The sequence below is a fragment of the Bos taurus genome, chromosome 4, assembly GCF_002263795.3.
Source record: "Bos taurus isolate L1 Dominette 01449 registration number 42190680 breed Hereford chromosome 4, ARS-UCD2.0, whole genome shotgun sequence".
NCBI lineage: Eukaryota > Metazoa > Chordata > Mammalia > Artiodactyla > Bovidae > Bos > Bos taurus.
The window spans coordinates 31982550-32005368 of NC_037331.1; the positions used below are offsets into that span (position 1 = coordinate 31982550).

At 40.9% G+C, this 22819-nt stretch overlaps 1 protein-coding gene across 3 annotated transcripts in view; it reads right to left on the reverse strand.

Moving 5' to 3' along the window:
• The window catches only part of IGF2BP3 (insulin like growth factor 2 mRNA binding protein 3), a 144548-nt gene that overhangs the window by 38934 nt on the left and 82795 nt on the right, over positions 1–22819 (reverse strand). The window lies entirely within an intron of this gene.

A 22819-nucleotide genomic window follows, 5' to 3' on the forward strand; every position in this document is an offset into this window, starting at 1 on the left:
GCCCCCCAAAATTAACTGGGGTTTGGGAATACAGAAGTGCAAGAAGGGCCCCAGAGAGAGCATCTGGTGGGTTTTCACTCCTGCCTCTCTGGAGGTCCTTGACTTCAAGTTGATCTAACCAAGATGTACGGATGTGAGAGTTGACCGTAAAGGAGGCTGAGCATTGAAAACTTGATGCTTTTGAATTCTGGTTGCTGGAGGAGACTCTTGAGAGTCCCTTAGACTGCAAGGAGATCCAACCAGTCAATCCTAATGGAAATCAACCCTGAACATTCATTGAAAGGACTGATGGTGAAGCTGAAGCTTCGATATTTTGGCCACCTGATGTGAAGAGCCAACTCACTGGAAAAGACCTTGATGCTGGGAAAGATTGAAGGCAAAAGGAGAAGGGGACGACAGAGGATGAGATGGTTGCATAGCATCACCGAGTCAATGCACAGGAGTCTGAGCTAACTCCAGGAGATAGAAGGACAAGGAAGCCTGGTGTGCTGAGGTTCAAGGGGTTGCAGAGTCGGACATGGCTCAGCAACTGAACAACAACAAAAGGCCCAGAAAGCCAGTGTGCAGAGCCACAGCCGTCTGTTCTGAGGCCGGAGGACAAAGACGCGTGTGTTTCTCACACACACCACCACCACAGTCACACTTTCTCCTTGCAGAGGAGAAGGGCCCAAGTTAAGGCTTATTTCTTAAGATTTTCCTTTTTAAAGAACTTCCTTTTACAACTTAAAGGATATATCAGAACAGACCACTCTCAAGGCAGGCTAGCAAAATGAAGAAAGATATCCTGCCTGGAATCTTGAACTAAAGACTAATCTGAGTGGTTTATCAATTCCTGAACAGTAGAAAATATAAAAACAAGTGCATCTATAATAAGAGTCTTCTAAGCCTAGAATGGGTTGGGAAAAAGTACAACTGGACACTGTCTTTCCTGTAGCAGCATTATTACACATGCATGATGACGTAACAAAAGGCTGTGAAAACAGTCACTAAATTTTATCATACTATAAACTGCAGGCATACCTCATCAGTATAAACCAAATTCAACTATCTTTTGCTCCTAAGAACTGTTAACAAGTTTTTCTTGAAAAGTAAAACCAACTAAGCTTCTATTAGTTTATAGTAAAGCACTTACTCATCAATTTTATTGCAAAATTTGAAGGACAGCCCTTGAAAATGTTTTCTGGCCCCCCCAGGACACAGTAAACCATCAAGAAACACACTGAGTAAGTTTTAATGGCAATTTCCTACTAAATTTTAAGCAATTTCTTCTAAAGGAATGTTTATCTTACATGGTACATTTCAAGCTTTTACTTTGTCTCCTAAGTGCAGATTGAAATCTACAGCAAGGTTTGTCTGGAGATGAACTTTTAATTGTTTTTCCATTTTAAATAAGGTTAACCCCTATTTGTGAATGGAACTGTTAGTATTTTCACAGGTAAGCTTTGACATGGTGAATTTCCTGTGGGTGAGGTCTAGAAGCACAATGATCTTTGTCTCAAATTACAGCTACTGTTTAAATCATAAAGCTTCATTTGTTTAGTTTTTTGTTTTTAACTCATAACACTTAACTGACTACCTAAAATTTAATTTGTCTGTCTCAGTCACCAGAAAGCATGCTCAGTGTGAATGGGAATGTCTTTTGTTTGTTGTACTATCCCCAGTACCTAAAAAAGACATTCAAATAGTTCATAAATGAAGTGACTAGTTCTCAGGAGGAAATACTAGTATAACTTAATAGGAACAGTATTCTGATAACAGTGTTTACCTGTTCTAGAGATAAGTTTGCTATGCATGTAATGTTGGATGAGACATAATTTTTAATAAGGGCCAAAGAACAGGAAACCTTCCATAATGCCATGAAATAGGTAATATACAACACGTAATACCTTAAAAAAAAAAAAAAACTTTAAACAGAAATCTACTTATATTTTTTAAACTACAAAAATTTTTAATAATACCAATAAATGGTTTTCTGTGTCACTTAACAGAATTCTTAAAAAATATTTAACTCATTCCAATTTAAATAATTAAAACATCAGGGAAGACATCTGCCATTTAATATTTAGCTTTTAAATGAAAGTCACTCTAATAGTAGAGCTTTAAGGCTTCCCTGGTGGCTCAGATAGAAAAGCATCTGTCTGCAATGCAGAAGACCCGGGTTCGATCCCTGGGTTGGGAAGATCCCCTGGAGAAGGAAATGGCAGCCCATTCCAGTATTCTTGCCTGGAAAATCCCATGGATGGCGGAGCCTGGTAGGCTACAGTCCATGGGGCCGCAAAGAGCCGGACACGACTGAGAGACTTCACTTCACTTCAAGACAACTTGGGTATCTTGAGGGGCAGGGGTACTGAGGCGGCTAGAGATGGTGGAAGAGGCATGTAGAAAATAGGGGGTAAGTGCTAATTTAGTACGATAATTTAAATAAACATCATTAATTTTCCCTAAAGGCAACTTTTTCACTAAATACAGTAGTCGTCACATAATTTAGCTTATACTACATTAACTTTTACTATTACGAGAAATCACCATGAAAGTTAAATGCTCATGACTTATAAACGCTGACTAAACCTGCAACAATGCTCATGAAACTCATGTCTCCAAAAGGCCCGCTGGCAAAGTGATGTATGTATATATACACTGATATATGTACACACACAAACAGTATGTATTTATGTGTGAATATACATACAGACATAAATAAATACAAGCAAGTTTTTAACTAAAATTGAGGAAATGTCCAAGTTTTTCACTGCATATATTATATAAAGTTTAGTATATTCAAAACAAAATTGCTTCTAAGATTTACTCACCTTATTCCTAAGTCACGATAAATGCTACTGGTTGTCAACTATCCCATGTGTAAAATCTCTAGGAATTAGAAACTATAGCCCTTATACGTTAAAAATGGTAAATTTTTATCATATGTAAAAAATTTTTATTGTATGTAAACCTGACTCTAAAACCAGAAGAAAAAAAAAAACTATAACTCTAAAAAAGTCAAGCATCAATCTTGGTACATAGATGAGAACAATTTAACAACACAACCTAGGCAGTTTTGACCTAGACATATATGGATGCCAACTCAAAGCTTTATGGGGGTGATCACAACTGAGAGATGGGAGAAGTCTGTCTACTGTCGGTAACCTCGTCAGATTCACAAATCCCAGAAGGGTTTTCCAACCCCTAAATGACTGAGCAATGCCATGGTAACCAGTTCTAAATCTACCAGGTAGGCACCCAGACATGCTACAGGACTACTCAATTCTATCACGACACTGCAACCCACGGAACTCTCACAGAATAAACACAACTTCCACTTGATTAGTTCTAACGTTGTGACTCATCCTGCATTCACTAGGAAGAAGGACAAAGGTTCGTAGTATCTGACACAGAAACCATCCACCCCTAGGTTCTTGTCTCCTCTCCGCTCCTAGAACATCTTATATTTTCCATCTCTCCCATCTAGCTCCGAAGAAGGCAATGGCACCCCACTCCAGTACTCTTGCCTGGAAAACCCCATGGACAGAGGAGCCTGGTGGGCTGCCATCTATGGGGTCGCACAGAGTCAGACACGACTGAAGTGACTTAGCAGCAGCAGCAGCCATCTAGCTCAGCCACTAAATGTTTTCTTTTAAACACCCTTGTGTAGAAGTTAAAAACAAAAATTCTTGCACTGCTCATTTCCAACATTTTCTTGAATCTCTTAAACCCCAATTCTTATTTCTAAATACATTTATTTTACTCAAACCCGAAAGGAAATATTTCTCTATGACTGGAGAGTTTAAATTCCTGGAGGAAAAAGAAAGTATTGAAGTAAATTAAAGCCTCATAGGAAATGTCTTGGTCAAATTCTTCCTTTTTATACATTTAGGACTTAAAAATCCCAAATGTTCAACGTTATTTTAAAATATTCATCCAAATGTAGAAAACAGCAAGGAAAGAATAACAGGATAACTGCAAAGATCATTGCTTGCCATCAGAGAGCAGTAAGAATTAAACTTATAACAGACTGAAGTGGAAGCAATGTAAGTGTGCATCAGCTGATGAATGGATAAACAGATTGTGGAACAGCTACTCAATGAAATTTCATTCGGCCATAAAAAGGAATGAAGAACTGACATGTCTCTACAACGTGAATGAACCTTGGAAAACTTTGGCTTCTTTCACTTAACATAAGGTTTGCAAGGTTCATCCACGCTGTAGAGATATGTTGTAGAGACATGTCACGAAGACCACATATCGAATATGAAGTATCTGTTACGGAGAGCTCTATGGAGACAAGAAGTAAACAAGTGTTTATATAGGGCAGGTGGGGGTGGAGGACAAAGCTAGAAGTTTCTCTCTGAGGGGACGGGAATGTTCTAAAACAGACAGCGGTGACGGCTGTACATGCCTGTTAACATTCGAAACTACTGAACTGTACACTTTCAATGGGTGAATTATACAGTATGTGAATTTTATCTCAATAAAGCTGTTAAAAATAACTAAGGTCGATATGACTGGATAACAGCCTTGTTTTTTTAAACCCTGAAATATTATTGAAGCCCAACGAACTGCACAAAATTTGATCAGTTTTGCCTCTGTGTATACATTCGTGAAACCATCATAATCAACAGTTCTTCTTGCCTCTCTTCAATCTAGAATACCAAAATAAAGAACTGAAAATCTTCCTTTGAACTTTACACATCAGATTTCCTCTGCCACAGAAGTCCTCCTTCCACCCTCCCTAAAACCATATTTCAGCTGACCCCTTATGGTTGCTGTTGTTTAGTTGGTAAGTTGTATCCGACTCTTTTGTGACCTCATCATGGACTGCAGCTTGCCAGGCTCCTCTGTCCATGGAATCCGCAGGCAAGAATACTGGAGTAGGTTGCCATTTTCTTCTCCAGGGGATCCTCCTGACCCAGGGATCGAACTCATGTCTCTTGTACCTCCTGCATTGCCAGGCGGATTCTTTACCACTGGGTCAACAGGGAAGCCTGACCGCCTATGGGTGTGGTGTAATCCATGCTCTGCAGATATATCTACTGCTGATGACTTATTCTTTATACCCACCGCTCAGGTCCCATCAATTCTGAATCATCTGAAGCAAGGGTCTGATTGAATTCTTTCTTCCAGCCCAGTAACTGCCCTCCTGCTGGAAGTTACTTCTCTTCAGTGTCTTCAAAATGCCAAACTTCTACCTGGTGCAGGAGGTAATCAATGATCTGGTACTGCCCACATCTCCCTCACACACTTGCTCCAGCCATACCCTCAAGACTGTGAAAAGTGTCCCCATTTCCACAGCACCTGAGCTGACCTAATCCTGGAAGAGAAAGCAATTTCATTTCATGATCTCTTCACTGATCTTTATTCTCCCACAAGATTAGTGATTATTAACCATAGTGATGTGATTATTCGTAAGTAGTGTCTCAAGTAACCTCTTCCTAAATGTTACACTGGCTCCCGTGCTCCAGATAATGGATAAGACATGCATGACCCTAGATTCCAAGTCCTCCTTACTGAACGTGTGCGTTTCTGAAGATGATAGGATAGTGTTGGGGATACAGTCTAGGAACCCTCTTCAGTGGGAGCAAAGGAAACAAATTCTAGATTCAATAAAAAGTCTACAGTGATATAAAGAGATATTTATCATGAAAAGATATAAAAAGGGCTTCCCAAGTGGCACTAGTGGTAAAGAATCCATCTGCCAAAGCAAGAGACAAAGAAGCAGGTTTGATCCCTGGGCTGGGAAGATCCCCTGGAGGAGGGCATGGCAACCCACTTCAGTATTCTTGCCTGGAGAATCCCAAGGACATAGCAGCCTGGCAGGCTACAGACCATAGAGTTGCAAAGAGTCGGACACAAGTGAAGTGACACACACACATTTAAAAAAAGTACACGTGCAAAGTCACAAGCATTATAAAAGCCAGTAAAATTAAAACTAAAAGTAGGATACTCAATACTTTTGCCCCAGCACACTTTGTTCACACGCAGACACACACACAAAAACAACAGCCTCCCGAATACAAAATCAAACTCAATCTTTGAGGAGAGGTTGTAAGAATGAAGTCATTCTGCCTATTCTTCATTCCCACAGGAGCAGAAGAAAAGCCATCAGACATGAAAGGAACTTTCTACAAATACAGCTCAACACATTTTACGGCAACAGGAACCAGTTGTTGCCAGATATGGATAAATCATCCCAGGAACTTTGTTCTCTTACATCTGTCTACAGACAACCAGCTACATTAATTAAAAAAACAAAAATTCTATACTGCATGTACCAATTACATTTCTAATAAATAATGGTACAAATTTCAAATACAAGATAATTTTTAAAAATATCTACCTTAATATATATTTCTCTTAAATGTTACCATTATAACTACTTCGGTAACATTCAAACCATTCCTGTGAAATGGACTTTCAACTCAAGGGGATCAACACACACAGACAGACCAGATCACTGCCAACCTGACAAGCCATGTTGCACATCATCTTCATCACTGAAAACCTAGAGGGAGCAAATTCCCCGGCAGCGCAGTGGTCAGGACTCCACTCTCTCACTGCCAAGGGCCAGGGCTCAATCCCTGGTCAAGGAATCAAGATCCCACGGCACAGCCAAACACAAAACAAACAAAACCCACAGCTAGATGCTTTAGAAAGGGGAAACGATGGAACAATGATAGACTTTATTTTCTTGGGCTCCAAAATTGCTGCAGATGGTGACTGCAACCATGAAATGAAAAGACGCTTGCTCTTTGGAAGAAAAACTATGACAAACCTAGACAGCATATTAAAAAGCAGAGGCATCACTTTGCTGACAAAGTCTGCATAGTCAAATCTATGGTTTTTCCAGTAGTCATGTATGGATGTTAAAGCTTGACAATAAAAAAGGCCAAGCAAAGAATTGATGCCTTTGAACTGTGATGCTGGACTCTTGAGAATCCCTTGGACAGCAAGGAGATCAAAGCAGTCAATCCTAAAGGAAATCAACCCTAAATATTTGTTGGAAGGACTGATGCTTAAGTTCCAATACTCTGGCCATCTAATGCAAAGAGCCGACTCACTGGAAAAGACCCTGATGCTGGGAAAGACTGAGGGCAGGAGAATAGGGCAACAGAGGATGAGACGGTTCTATAGCATCATCAACTCAATGGACGATGGACTGACTCAGTGAATGGACTCCATGAACATGAGTTTGAGCAAACTCTGGGAGACAGTGAAGGATAGGGAAGCCTGGCATGCTGCAGTCCATGGGTTCACAAAGAGTTGGACACAACAGAGTGGCTAAACTGAATAAACATCCAGGGGGAATCTCAGCCTCCAGTGTAGCACACAGATCTCCTAGTCCTCACAACTTTCTAGCCATCCTCAACTGTCACAAGATACACTCTCTTACATGGGGAGGCGACTGTAATTTAGGATTCCATAAAAGTCATGGGATTAGAGCAATTGAGTGCAAGAACAGTCCAAGTTACCCTCTACTCACACAGACCTCGAAGTCACAGAGGAAGATGATCATCTTCTTCAGGCGATGCTTGAAACCTGACACCTGGGTCCAAGCCCAGTAGTGAGTCCCTTTCTCCTCTGTTACTACATTTCACAGTAAGTTGGCAAGACCATCTACAGTCACGTACGCTAGGAACCGTGCACTCAGCCTTGGTAACTGCACCTGCATTTCCCTCAAGCTCATCAACGGAAGTCCACCTACACAAGCTGCCTCCTACCTAATGCCCTGGGCCTGCCAGCTGCTTTCTTCTCTGCCACCACACTGCCTCCAGATCTCTCTCTGCAACATGCTCCCATGTTGTCTCCCACATTCACTTTTGTTTCCAGTTGTTCTCATAATAGATCTTCATCATCCAAAGTCTACATGTAGCTATTAAGCACTGGGGATGTGGCTAATCCATGTCCAAGATGCACTTAAGTATAAAACAAACAGCAGACTTTGAACAGCTAGTTAGTACAAAAAATACAAAATCTCAATTTTAAAAATACTAATTACATGTTAAAACTGTAATACACTGGGTTAAATAAAATATCAAAAATACTTTTCATTTCTCTTTTGCTTTTTTAACATGGCTACTAGAAAATTTTAAACTATATAAGTGGCCTGAACGGGCTTTCTGTTGGACAGCACTGGGCTAGACTAATTTTTAAAAGCTGAGCTAATCAACTCATTGTACTTGGGATACAATCCAAAGTCCCTAATAAGGACTTCCCTGGTGCTTCAGAATTCCCATGCTTCCAATCCAAGGAGTGCATGCTCGATCCCTTTCTGGAGAACTAAGATCCCACATGCCCGTGGGGTGGCCAAAGAACAAACAAAACAACAACAACAAAATCCACAAAGTCCCCAATGAGAGCCCTGAAGACTCCAGGCGAGGGGCCCATCATCTATGGCACTCTCGCTCCAACTACACTGGCCCTTTTTTGGTAATAAATTACGAGTAATAACATTTGAGTGTTTTCTAGTGGTAGCACTGTCCCAAATGTTTAATCTATTTTAACTCATTTAATCCACACAAACCCCATGGAGGTAACATCCCATTTTATAGATGGGTAAATTAGACATGAGAAGTTACACAGTATTTGAAGCTGGATAGACAGTGAAGTGATGGAGAAATGATTTAAACCCCAGCTGTCAGATTCAGAGCTCACACTCTTGAGCCCTTGGTCAAATAAACTGCCTCATTTCCCTGTACAATGAGAAGACGTATAATGGTTCAGACTGAAGCAATCTAATCCTTACTTTGCAGCAAGATCAAAATCATCTTTCAGAAGGCAAAGAACTATATCAATTCTTTGGGTCAATAAACCTCCCCACCCTGTTCAAGTGCTCAGTTTATTTTTAGGTACCTCAATCAGATGAAGGTATTAACCAGCATGAACTTGTTCTATAGTTTTACTAACAGAAATAATGGCTACACACACCCACCACACACACTCTCTAAGTGATGCAAAGTTAGGTTTCTTATTGACTAGGTAATGACTTTCAAACCAGTTATTCCCCCAAGTGCTAAGAGAAACCACTGTCAGCTTGGGTGGATCCTTCTGGATGTTTTTAGAAGTTTGTGTGCCACATGAAAAGATGCTCAAAACCATTAGTCATTAAGGAAATGCAAATCAAAATCAGTGAGATAACACTTCGTACCACTAGAATGGCGATAACAAAAAAAATTAAAAATGAAAATAACATGTCTTGGCAAGATGTAGAAAACTTAGAACTTTCATACATGCTGGGAGGAATGTAAAAGAGTGCAGCCTCTACAGCAAACAGTATGGCAGTTCCTCAAAATCTAATAAAAGAATAGAATTACCATGCGATCCAACAGCTGCACTCCTGGATACCTACCCAGAAGAATGGAAAGCAGGGAGTCAGAGATATCTGTACACCTATGTTCACAGCAGCATTATTCACAATCAAAGCATAGAAGCAATCCAAGTGGATACAGCCAGGATCACCACTCCAAACAACTACGGCAAAAGGGGAAGACATGGGCTCAGAAGCCTGATGAAGCTGCCAATATACTTCTGCGTAAACGCAATAACTAATGAAGTGACTTATCTACCTTTTCCGACCCAAGACAAAAAGAGGACACTATAATAAAAACTTTCTCTTTCCCTCAATATCTGCCTTCTTTCTCATTAAGGTAAATATCAGAAGTTCAATTTCCCAGTAATTTCTTTAAGCTTCTAAGTACTTGCTTGCATGAACTGCTTCTAGGCCCTAGGAAGGACCTTGGCAATAGATTATAGTTATAGATTATAGAAAAAATAGTTAATTTTTCTTAAAGCTGCAAAACGAACGCATACTGTGATTAAAATAAACACAGCAAACCCTTATTTCTACTCTGAACTGAACTGTCATACACCCCCTAGTGAGTGGGGCTGGAGTGAGAATAAGCATTTGGGGGATCCAGTTAGAGGGAGCTGGTTTGACGAACACCAAGTCAGAGATCAGCAGGATATCTTAAGATTCACATTCATATAGCCTATAGCTAAACTGGCAGCGGACTGGCCCCAGGGCAGCCACTGGCAGCAGAGAGACTGAGGAGCCCTCCATTCCTGGGTGTCCTCCAACACTGGCTCCAGCCTCCCCTGGACCCCCTTCCCAGCCACTCCAGCAGGGCCTCTGCCTCTACCCCGGGCCACCCTCTGATCAACACTCGACAGCCAGTGAAAGTTTCACATAGTCAACGAGGACCAGCAGTGGGACAACCAGGGCTGAAGAGCATGTCCCTGCTAGTTAGGGCCTGACAAAATGTGGTCCACTGGAGAAGGGAATGGTAAACCACTTCAGAATTCTTGCCCTGAGAAACCCATGAACAGTATGAAAACACAAAAAGACATGACACTGAAAAATGAGCCCCCCAGGTTAGTAGGTGTCCAATATCCTACTAGAGAAGGGCAGAGAAGTAACTACAGAAAGAGTGAAGAGGCCGAGCCAAAGCAGAAACAACACCCAGCTGCGGTTGTATTTGGTGGTGAAAGTCAAGTCCGATGCTGTGAAGAACAATGTTGCATAGGAACCTGGAATGTGAGGTCCGTGAATCAAGATAAATTGGATGTGGTCAAAGAGGAGATGGCAAGAGTAAACATCGACATTTACGAATCAGTGAACTAAAATGGACAGCTCTGGGCGAACTTAATTCAGATGACCCTTGTATCTACTATTGTGGGCAAGGATCCCTAAGAAGGAATGGAGTAGCCCTCAGAGTCAACAAGAGTCTGAAATGTAGTACTTGGTTGAAGTCCCCAAAAAGACAGAATGATCTCAGTTATTTTCCAAGGAAAACATTCAACATCACAGTAATCCAAGTCTATGCCCCAACCACTAATGCTGAAGATGATGAAGTTGAATGATTCTGTGAAGACCTACAAGACCTTCTAGAACTAACACCGAAATAAGATGTATCCTTTTCATCATAGGGGACTGAAATGCAAAAGGAAGAAGTCAAGAAATACCTGGAGTAACAGGCAAGTTTGGCCTTGGAGTACAAAATGAAGCAGGGCAAAGGCTAACAGAGTTTTGCCAAGAGAACACACCGGTCATAGCAAACACGCTCTTCCAACAACACAAGAGATGACTCTAAACATGGACATCACAGGATGATCAATACTGAAATCAGATTGATTATTTGCAGCAGAAGATGGAGAAGCTCTAAACAGTCAACAAAAACAAGACCAAGAGCTGAATGTGGCTTAGATCATCAGCTCTTTATTACAAAATTCAAGGCTCAAATTGAAGAAAGTAGGGAAACTACAAGGCCATTCAGCCATGACCTAAATCAAATCCCTTAAAATTGTACAGTGGAGGTGATGAAAAGATTCAAGGGACTTGTAGACAGAGTGCCTGAACAAGTATAGATGGAGGTTCGTAACACTGAACAGGGGGTGGTGACCAAAACCATCCCCAAGAAAAAGAAAAGGAAGAAGGCAAAGTGGTTGTCTGAGGAGGCATTACAAATAGCTGAGAAAAGAAGAGAAGTGAAAGGTAAAGGAGAAAGGGAAAGACATACGCAACTGAAGGCAGAGTTCCAGAGAACAGCAAGGAGAGATAAGAAAGCTTTCTTGAGTGAAGAATGCAAAGAAACAGAGGAGAACAACAGTATGAGAAAGACTAGAGATCTCTTTAAGAAAATTGGAGACACCAGGGGAACATTTCTTGCAAAGATAGACACATAAAGGACAGAAACAATATGGACCTAATAGAAGCAGAGGAGATTAAGAAGAGGTGGCAAGAATACACAGAAGAACTATATAAAAAAGCTCTTAACGACCCAGATAACCATGATGGTGTGGTCACTCATCCAGAGCCAGACATCCTGGAGTGAGAAGTCAAGTGGGCCTTAGGAAGCATCACTACGAACAAAGCTAGTGGAGGAGATGGAATTCCAGCTGAGCTATTTCAAATCCTAACATATGATGCTGTGAAAAGCTGCAGTCAATATGCCAGCAAATTTGGAAAACTCAGCAGTGGCCATAGGACTGGAAAAGGTCATTTTCATTTCAGTCCCTAAGAAAGGCAATGCCAGAGAATGCTCAAACTACTGCACAATTGTACTCATCTCACAAGCTAGCAAAGTAATGCTCAAAGTCTTTCAAGCTAGGCTTCAGCAGTATGTGAATGGAGAGAACTTTGAGATATTCAAGCTGGATTTAGAAAAGGTAGACGGAGAAGGCAATGGCACCCCACTCCAGTACTCCTGCCTGGAAAATCTCATGGGTGGAGGAGCCTGGTAGGCTGCAGTCCATGGGATTTCTAAGAGTCAGACACAACTGAGCGACTTCACTTTGACTTTTCACTTTCATGCTTTGGAGAAGGAAATGGCAACCCACTCCAGTATTCTTGCCTAGCGAATCCCAGGGACGGGGGAGCCTGGTGGGCTGCTGTCTCTGGGGTCGCATCGAGTCGGAAACCACTGAAGCGACTTAGCAGCAGCAGTAGAAGCAGCAGCAGCAGAGGAATCAGAGATCAAATTGCCAACATCCACTGGGTCACAGAAAAAGCAAGGAAATTTCAAAAAAACCATCTACTTCTGCTTCATTGACTATGCTAGAGCCTTTGACTGTGTGGATCAAAACAAACTGTGGAATATTCTTGAAAAGATGGGAATACCAGACCACCTTACCTGCCTCCTGAGAAACCTGTATGCTGGACAAGAAGCAAGAGTTAGAACCGAACCTGGAACAATGGACTGGTTCCAAATTGGGAAGGGAGTACTGTCTCCCTGCTTTTTTAACTTATATGCAGAGTACATATGAAATGCTGGGCTGGATGACTCACAAGCTGGAATCAAGACTGCCAGGAGAAATATCAACAACCTCAGATATGCAGATGATACCACTTTAATGGCAGGAAGTGAAGAGGAACTAAAGAGCCTCTTGATGAAGGTGAAAGAGAAGAGTGAAAAAGCTGGCTTAACATAACATTCAAAATAAAAGATCATGGCATCTGGTCCCATCACTTCATGGCAAATACATGGGGAAAAAATGGAAAGTGTCCAATTTCACTAAGGATGGTGACTGGAGCCACAAGATTAAAAGACATTTGCTCCTTGGAAGAAAAGCTATGACAAACCTAGACAGTGTATTAAAAAGCAGAGACATCACTTTGCTGACAAACATCTGTATAGTTAAAGCTACGGTTTTTTCAGTAGACATGTGTGAATGTGGGATTTGGGTCTAAAAAGGCTGAGCACTGAAGAATTGATGCTTTTGAACTGCAGTGCTAGATAAGACTCTTTAGATTCTTATCCAAGAGCAAGGAGATAAAACCAATCAATCCTAAAGGAAATCAACCCTGAATATTCATTGGAAGGACTGGTGCTGAAGCTCCAATACTTTGGCCACTTGAGGAGAGGAGCCAACTCATTGAAAAAGACCCTGATGCTGGGAAAGACTGAGGAAAAGAGAAGGGGAGCAATGGACAAGCTGGTTGGATGGCCATCACTGACTCAATGGACATAAATTTGAGCAAACTCAGGAAGACAGTGAAAGACAGGAAGCATGGCATGCTGCAGTTCATGGGGTTGCAAAGAGTTGGACAGGACTTAGCAACTGAACAATAATAATTAAAATTGCTAGCTTCCAGAAAAACCCCTACCACCCTATGCTGCCCCGCCAGATATCTGACACAAAGTGTGCAGGGCTAGAGGTTGCGGATCATGACACAAACGCACCTACGGCCCTTCCTTAGACCTATCTGGTAAGTGGAGGAGAAACCAGGCTTATGATACATGAAATGGGAAACTAGCCAGTAGAAAATGTTTTCCAGGCATCAGAAATGTGAAACTAAGCAGAGAATTAGGTTCCCATTTTGTCTATTCAAAATGGAAGCCTTTCTTATCGGAATACAGTAGATGGTGCACTTTACATGTAAAAAAAAAAAATTTCCCACTGATTTTGTGAGAATGAGTAAAATAAAACTTTTCAGAATTCCTGTGGGAAATAAAAGAAATGACTTATCTAAAAGAGGTGAAAAATGTTCAAAATTGTAGAGGCCTTCAAAAGTGGTAGCAGACCGTCCCACTTCCCCAATTAAAGCTTATTTAAAAGTAAAAAAATAGCATCTGGAGAAGAAAAATAAAGGTTGATTCCAAAGTAAATACTGATAAAATATTTCCCATAAGAATTAGTCCTCCAGATCCACAGGAGTTCTTCTACTGGGTCTATGGGGTCTTATAGTAACTGGAACTAATGAACAGGTCAACAATACATGATATATTCATGCACTAGAATATTATCAGAGCTATAGAAAAAAAATGCAGTAGGGCTTCCCTGGTGGTCCAGTGGCTAAGAATCTGCCTTGCAATGCAGGAGACATGGGTTCGATCCCTGGTACGGGAATATACCGAAGATTCCACATGCTGAGGGGCACCTAAACCCGTGCACCGCAACTACTGAGCCTGTGCTCCAGGGCTGTGAGTCACAACTCCTGAAGTCCGTGCGCCCTAGAGCCTGTGCTCCTCAATAAGAGAAGTCGCTACAATGAGAAGCCTACCACAGCTACTGAGTAGCCCCTGCTCTCTGCAACGAGAAAGCCCATGTGCAGCAGCAGAGATCCAGTGAAGCCAAAAATTAATTAAAAAAAAGGAAGAAATGAAGTACATATTACAACATAGACGCACCTAGAGAATAGCAGGCTAAGTCAAAGATGATACGTATAATTCCATTTACATGAAATATCTAGAATAGGCAAATCCATAGAAACAGATTAATGGCTGCCAGCAGCTGCGAAGAAGCTAGAAGGGGAAGGGCAGTGCCTGTAAATGCTGTGAGTTTATTTACTCTTTGGGATAACGAAAATGTTCCAGAATTAGATAGCGGTGATGGTTCCCAGCCTTGTGAATACACTAAAAAACACTGCAAGTGAAAGAAGTGTTGGTCGCTCAGTCCTGTCCGACTCTTTGCAACCCCATGGACTGTAGCCTGCCAGGCTCCTCTGTTCATGGGATTCTTCAGACAAGAATACTGGAGTGAGTTGCCATTCCCTTCTCCAAGGGGCCTTCCTGACCCAGGGATCAAATCCAGGTCTCCCACATTGCAAGCAGATTCTTTACCATCTGAGCTCCCAGGAAGCCCAATTGTATGCTTTAAAGGGGCCTATTTTATGATTTGTACTTCATAGCCCAAATTTCCAATACAGAAAATCTTAAAACATAACAGGATATAAACAGACATGACCCAACCTTGTAAAAGCACCTACCATACTAGACTAAACCTGGAGTCCAACATTACAATGTGGCCATCGAGAAAAAGGCTTTTTCTTCTTGTCACTTTCTCAATTTTCTACAATGAACAAGTAATCTTGCAATCAGGGAAGAAAAGAGGTCATTAAATTGGATTATATTGGTCTTTACACTGTTTTCCAAAAAGGTAATACCAAGAAATGAGAGTTGGGAATTCCCTGGCGGTCCAATGGTTGGAACTCCAAGCTTCCACTGCAGAGGGCATGGTTTGACCCCTGGTCAGGGAACTAAAATCCTACATGACTCAAGGCCACAAAAAAAAAAAAAAAAAAGAAAGAAAGAAAGAAAACGAAGGTTCTCCTGTCCTATTTTAAGACTCTCACTGGAGAGTGCTAGAGAAACAATTGAACCCAAAATTGGTTAATTCCTTAATAACCATCTTTAAAATAAAACACATTCTTTTTCAACTGAACAAACTGAATGTTTGAACCAAAAATCTGGCTTATTCCTTAATGACCATCTTTAAATCATCTTTAAAATGGAACATGTTTTTGGTTCAACTGAACAAATGGCAAAGCCACACCCATGAATTATTCGGGGACTGGGCAGAGGAAGGAAAGAGTCTACCCACACCAATCCACCGTAACAGCACTGCACAGACACCGCTGAGACAAGGACAGGGGACTAGAAGGGTGGCCTGGGGATAAAAGTCAAGTGAAATCCTTTCCCTCCATGGCTTAAGTGTTCCCTGTGACAAACATGTATGTCAGAAGTTTAGCTGCTTTTGACCAGTGGTGTGGACAAGCCATCACAGCACTGCCAAGTTAGTGACAAACGTAGCCTATACAAATGTCCTTGGCATTTCCCCATTCTGAAATGCTTTGGTCAGGTGGGGCAGGAGGTCCCCCAGGGTGACCCCACACTCACCCAGGCTCTCAGTCTCAGGCAGTGTGTGTTCAAAATCAAGGCTTTACTTGGAGCTCAGACATATATTTGCTATACTTAAAAAACTGCTAACTAAGCCCCTGAGTATTGCTTTCGGTACCAAATTCTGCTGCATGAGCTTTTCACCCAGATTGCACGCCTTGCACTGTAACATGATCCTTCTTCACTCATGCTGTTTAGAAAGATCTGGGTACCAACTTAGATAGCATCTATTACTGATAAACTGGGACTGGAAGTGGACATGCGTAAGTAACTGTAAAGGTTTTAATAAATAACAAAGTTCTATCGACAGTCAAGGCGAGGGACTTCCCCTGGTGGCCCACTGGCTAAGACTCTGCGCTACCAGTGCAGGGTGCCCAGGTTTGATCCTTGGTCAGGGAACTAGATTCCACATGCCACAACTAAGACCCAGCACAGCCCCAAAAAAAGTCAAACAGAAGTTATACTTGAGGAAGACAATTTAATTAACTGTCAACTTTTCAGGAAATCAAATCTATAAAATAGCAAATTCACCTCTTAGAAGTTCTATTTATTCACCAACCAGGGTCACCTGGGGTTTAAGAAGATGCTGGGGCTCTGAGAAGAGGTGGGTCTCAATTTTCTGCTCTTCAAACTATTCCTCTGTGCTTCCTTCAACTTCAGAGATTCCCAGAGTCCTGTCTACAGCTCACCACCTCTAGCACATATTTGGTTTGGAATCTGTATGTTCCGTGGCTTCTACTTGGTCAGTTTAAAACTCCATGTACCAACTCCATGTACTTGCTGTCCACATGGCAACTCCACATCTCTTACTGCTCACTGAATCGAAGTCTATTTTATAGGGGTATATTTTAGAAGCAAAACCATGGTCAGCTCTCTACATTCTAGTAGCAGGGGGTGCTAAAAATTTGAACACCAATTTTTAAGATGGGTTGGAAGATTCATAACCTGGTGATTTCCTCAAATATAGAAAAGCTATTTCAAAATTAATATTCAGCCATGAATACAACAAACACAGCCACTATACTATGTGAATTTTAAATTTAAAACCCTTGAACCTCCCCTTGGCTCTCAGGGGGGAAAAAAAAAACCCCATGCAATTTAATATGGTTCAAAACATTATCACGAATTACTCTCCAACCTCATCTCTCATCAATTTTAAAAACAGAACATTTATTGGTTCTTATTATTGTCTAGAATGCCGTCCCTCAGTCTCTTGTTCTAGGTTAAAGAGTGTCTGTTAAAAATCCATGTCCACAGGTACCAGAGGTGGTTTCGTCACTAAGTCATGTCCAACTCATTGCAACCCCATGGACTGTAGCCCGCCAGGCTCCTCTGTCCATGGAACTCTCCAGGCAAGGACACTGGAGTGGGTTGCCATGCCCTCCTGCAAGGGAGCTTCCCCTTTCAGGGATTGAACCTGGGTGTCCCGCATTGCAGCTGAATTCCTTACCATCTGAGTCACCAGGGAAGCCCCACCAGTACTGTGAATGGCCTCTAACCCAATGACTGGCACCCGCTGAAGAAGAGGGGAAACTGGAAACAAAACACACAGGGGGAGCAGCACCACAGGACCACCTAGCAGAGACCAGGATGATGCAACTGCAAGCCCAGGGACACCCACGACTGCCGGCAGCCTCCAGAAGCTCGGAGAGACTCGCCACCACTGATTCCAGACTGCTGCCCTCCCGAACTGTGGGAGATGACAGTTCTCTCTTAGCTCTCAAAGTCTGCAGAAATTTGTTATGGCAGCTTTTTGAACAAACACACCCTCCCCCATCCTCCACACAGTAAGTACCTTATACTTAACTGTGGGTCTTGTCTTTCCTATAATAGGCCATTTATCTATTCACTTTCGAATTAGAATGTACTTCACGGTGCTATCTTTGCAAACAATTACAGGACTTTGCAAACAATTAGACTGGAAATTCTACAGAGCAACAGAGAACCCATGTCACGGGCAGCTCTATGTACACACAGAAACTAACCTCCAAATACTCTTTCAATTCTTCACATACATTAGCACATGTAAGATGCTTGACATCCAACATGAGTCATAAGGGAAATGCAAACCAAAACCATAATGAGGTGTCACTTTACACCACTAGGGCAGCTATAATCAAAAAGTTGGATAATAACAAGAATGTCAAAGAATGTGGAGGAACCAGAAGTCTCATACATTACTGTTAAGAACGTAAAATGGTACAGCCACTCTGGAAAACTGTTTGGCAGTTCCTCAAAACCTTAAGCAGAGTTACCATCAGTCTCAGCAATTTCACTACTTGGTATATATGCAAAAGAAATGAAAACATATGTTCACACAGCAAAAAAAATTGTACGTAAATGTTCAAAGCAATATCACTCTTAACAGCCAAAAAATGCAATCAACCCAAATATTCAATGGCAGATGAATGAACAAACATGGTATATCCATATGACTCAGTATTATTCAGCAATAAAAAGCAATACACACTACAACATGAAGAAGTCTTGAAAACATTTTGCTAAGTAAAAGAAACCAGACACAAAGGCTACAATGACTACATTTTCTGATATGTCCAGAACAGGCAAATCTATAGAGAGAGGAAGTTTAGAGACTGCTTAGGACTGAGAGAGATGGGGGTGGGGGGAGTGATAGCTAAAGAGTACAGGATTTCTTTTTTGAGGTGATAAAAACATTCTAAAATTAACTGTGGTTCCAGTTGTACATGTCTGAATATAGCAGAAAACACTGAATCGTGCACTTTAAACAGATGAATTGTTTGACATGTGAACAACGGCTCAGTAAAACTATATTAATTAAACAATAGGGAGCCAGGGGCCCTATTTGTAAGAATAAGAGACCACAAACAATCTATACACAAAATGAGATAAATAAATTAGTTTCACCAATTACACAGACATTAAAAAAAGAAAAAATGGTCATGAACTGTTCGCACAGTGTACCTGGTAGGTACCCAAAACTAGCTTGCAAACAACACTGCCCGTATCATCCTCTTTGTGTGCGCCACATGTGTGTAGCCAAAACTTAAAGGATGTTCAGAAAGTCGTCCACTCAATCCCCTAGCCAACTGAAACTGTGACTTTTTGTGTGGTATTTTATCTAAGCACTGTGTATTTTCTTTACAAAAATAAGGAAAACTTGTAGTTCACAGTGTTATTTATACGTCAGCTTCCTTCCTTAATAATGAAGACAGCAGGTGTATTTTCAAAAGGACCCAGGAGCCAACTTGAAAGAACTCCCAGAGGCTAAAAATGAGACAATTTGACCAGAATTTGACCACAGTAAAGCTAACAAAAAATGGACTGAAACAGAAAGTGTTATTATAAACTCAAAATGTTTCAAGAAAAGTATCAGTTATTACTGGAGACCTTCAAGTTGGTAAATAAATATTAGCAAATACTCACCTTGCCATTTTTTAAAGAACAGAATGTCATGGTAACCACACAGTTCATCTGAGAAAGTTTCTTTTTATGAAAGTGGTTCAATTCATAAATGAAAAAATAATAAAATCAGAAAATCCCTTTGCCTTTCATGAAATAGATTTCTCAAAATCTATGGCTGCTACACCACAGAAAGAGAAAACCAGGTATGCACTTCCTGACCAAAGTCTGTGCCTCCACCTATGAATAATTCTTGCTTAAAGAGAAGAGGAGGAGGAGAGGAGGAGAAATGGAATCTGAGTATGATCAAGCCTTTTGTGGTTCTCCACCTTACCAACACAGCAGAATCACTTGAGAAGCCTAAAATACTGTGCCTAGGTCCTAATAGCCTGGAGATCAGGTTTAATTAGTCTACAATATAGCCTGAGCACTAGATTTTTTTTTTTTTTATAAAAATCCCCAATTGATTGTAACATGCAGCCAAGATTAAGACCACGGCTCTAGATCTACCTACCAATACACGGGGCTATAGAGGACTGAGAAACCAAAGTATAATGTAAGGATGAATCCGCTGATCAACAAAAAGATCGGGCAGGAACAAAAGCTGCAGCTTAACAAATGGCAAGGAAATAAGAAACAAAAAGGACTGGGTATCCCAAAGATCAAGAGGCAAAGGGGAAAAAAAGAAAAAGAAACCGAATGGAAACAAAATTTTTAAATGTGTGGGGCAACTACAATATCTGAATGCTTCAAATTTTATAATATGAATTTGTGTGATGATACTGGTTTATTTCTTAGTTCTTATATTTTAGAAATACATGCCGAAATAATTATCAGTAAACTTATTTAGTAAGATTTACTCAGAATTATCTGATGGGGGAGGAAATGAGACTGACTATAAACTGATAGTTGTTAACATCAGGTGATAGGTCCATGGGATAGTCTATTACACTGGTCTCTTTACATTTGCATGTGCTTTAAACTATCCATTTTGCTGCGGGTGCTGCTGCTAAGTCGCGTCAGTCGTGTCCGACTCTGTGCGACCCCATAGATGGCAGCCCACTGGGCTCCCCCGTCCCTGGGATTCTCCAGGCAAGAACACTGGAGTGGGTTGCCATTTCCTTCTCCAACGGGTGAAAGTGAAAAGTGAAAGTGAAGTCGCTCAGTCGTGTCCGACTCTTCGTGACCCCATGGACTGCAGCCTACCAGGCTCCTCCGTCCATGGGATTTTCCAGGCAAGAGTACTGGAGTGGGGTGCCATTAGAAAGCTTTAAAAAAATGAAATATTTTTGAAGTTAAAAGATCTAATGTAACTAAAGAATGAGGACACAGTTTATGCAAATCAATAAGATAATAAGAATTACCACCAATATTCTTTGAAAGACACTTTAGAACATAAGAAGACAAACTGGAGACTGCAAGCAAAGAAAATATCTGACAAAAACCCTTTATCAGAATATATATTAGAAATTTCAAAACTCAGTGATAAAACACATTTTTAAATGTTCAAAAGATTTAAACAAGACTTCACCAAAAAAAAAAAAAAAAAAAAACATCTAACAATAGCAAATACACACATGAAAAAAAATTTGATTAGGGAAATCCAAATCAAAATTATAATGATACCCCTTCATACCCTCTAGGATGACTAAAATAAAAAGACAGAAAATAACTGCAGGCAAGAATGTGGAGAAATTGAAACCCTCATGCATCGCTAGTAGGAATATAAAACGGCCGTGTCACTTTGGAAAATAGTTTGGCAGTTCCTCAAAATATATTGTTGCCATATCACTCAGCACCTCCATCAAGAATTATCCTAAGTATATTATCAAGAGAACTGAGAATATATACTTACACAAAGGCTTGTATATGAAATGAATGTTCACAGCAGCATTATTTGCAATATTCAAAAAGTGGAAACCATCCAAATGTCCATCAACTGAAGAACAGATAAACTGTGGTATAGCAACACAATGGAATATTTAGCAACTAAAAGAAATGAAGTATCAGTAATACTTAGCTTAACATAGATGGTTACACATTGATATTCATGGACATTTATAACACAGGTTAGTCTATACACATGTGTGCCCTTGTTCTGTCAGCGGAGAGAAGATGAAAGCAATAAGCACCCCAGTAGCAAAGGTCATAACTACTGCCCAGATCTTGGCTTCTAATACCATTCTCAAACAAAAGGAGCCAAATCTCCGTAGAGAAATGGCTGATTCTAAGACTGTAGCAAGAATTATACAGGATGATTATGGAATATCTTCTAGTATCAAAAAGAAAGTGCTTAGCAAACAAACAAACAGGAAACCACCAAACACATACAATGGTGCTTAGGGACCCAGGAGCTAACTGAAAGTTCTCAACAACCAAAACTAGACCAACAAAACCAAGTTAACACTGGATTATAATCCAAACAAAACAAATATCCATGAGTCCAAATGACTGAATAAATGAATGGGGGAGAACAGATAAATATACATGGAAAAGAAATCCTAATAATTTACAAAGACACTCCACTCTCATGGAGGAGCGCCTAACACCCTGCTCCCCTAGGCTGACTTCTTTCCAGAAGTACAGTATGAAAGGGGGTTTGGGGTGGGGAGGAGTTTTACAGTGGAGCAATCTAACATACATATTTCATCAAGGTTAGTATCAATAGCGATGTCATGCTGATGGTATGCACTCTTTTGATACGATGTAACAGGAATGGTATGTTATCTCTCTGGTCTCCCTCCCCAGGACCCATAAAACCAGTTTAATCACGGGAAAAACTTCAGACATGTCCCAACTAAGGAATTTTCTACAAATAGGTGACCAGTACTCCTCTAAACTGTCAAAGTCATCAAAAACACAAAGAGGCCGCAACAACTAAAAAGGAAAGTAAGGAGGAACTAAGGAGACAGGACAATGAAATGTCACGCAGAATCCTGTATGGATCCAGAAACAGATAAAGGTTGTTAGGTAAGAAGGAAGTAAATCTAAACAAAGTATGAGCTTTAGCTTATTATCAACCAGGACCCAACAATGTTGGTTCAATAACTATGATAAATAGGGCAAGGAGATCCAACCAGTCCATTCTGAACAAGATCAGCCCTGGGTATTCTTTGGAAGGAATGATGCTAAAGCTGAAACTCCAGTACTTTGGCCATCTAATGCGAAGAGGTGACTCACTGGAAAAGACTCTGATGCTGGGAGGGATCGGGGGCAGGAGGAGAAGGGGATGACAGAGGATGAGATGGTTGGATGGCATCACCGACTCGATGGACGTGAGTCTGAGTGAACTCCAGGAGTTGGTGATGGACAGGGAGGCCTGGCGTGCTGCG